Source organism: Saprolegnia diclina (assembly GCF_000281045.1).
Source record: "Saprolegnia diclina VS20 unplaced genomic scaffold supercont1.8, whole genome shotgun sequence".
In the NCBI taxonomy this organism is placed as follows: domain Eukaryota; phylum Oomycota; class Saprolegniomycetes; order Saprolegniales; family Saprolegniaceae; genus Saprolegnia; species Saprolegnia diclina.
The window spans coordinates 1036427-1037236 of record NW_008246075.1 but is presented as its reverse complement, the minus strand read 5'-3'; positions in this window follow the sequence as shown (position 1 = coordinate 1037236).

Below are 810 nucleotides of genomic sequence, written 5' to 3'. Positions count from 1 at the left end.
GGTATAACAGACGCCAACACACACATTTGACAAATCCGGCACAGGATGGGTGCGGATTGAAAATGAGCGACGACTACCCTTTACATGGTGGGACTAAAACACACGTGTGCCTGTTAAATCGAAGAAAGAGAAGAAAAGAAGGAGGAAGTTCGATATGACGTGGCGATCTTGTGCAAGCGGTACCCTGCGCGCGGTAATTGTGCATGGCGGGAGCTCATGGCGGGTGCTCCTTTAAACATGCCGTTCCTGGTTTTCATGCTGGTGTTTGTATACCTGTGTGGTACCTTTTTTCCTCGCAGACGGCCGAGCAGATTGGGGGGTAACGAATGTATTGGTGCCCCGCCTGCCCAGTGGTGGGCGAGGTGGGTTAGCTAATTTGCTACGGGCTGCAAAATGCGGAATGATCAGAGCGGGGCCGCTCTGTGCCTTGGCTTGTTTTGCTGCTTGGATTTCTGTCCTTCTGTGCTTCTGTTCTTCTGTTGTTCGTGACTGCTCGTCCCATCGCGCGGAAAACCTCTTTCTCTTCTTGAAAATGAGCGAAATTGCCCAAAATTACCCTTCCCCTTTCCCTGGCAGAGCCTTTGGCAAGAGTGCCGGCTCGGGTTTGATTGGACAACGGATTTAACCCTTTATACACATCGCGTCCGCTCATTTTTCTGCCGTTTCCAGCCTCGCTCATTTTTCTACCGGGCTCCGCGCATTTTTAATCTTTTTTCGGCACAGGATCCAGCGGGCAAGACAGTGTATTGGAATTAGGATGCGATCGCTGTCGTCTCTACTTGTCGCTGCCATACAAAAACACGACGCTGA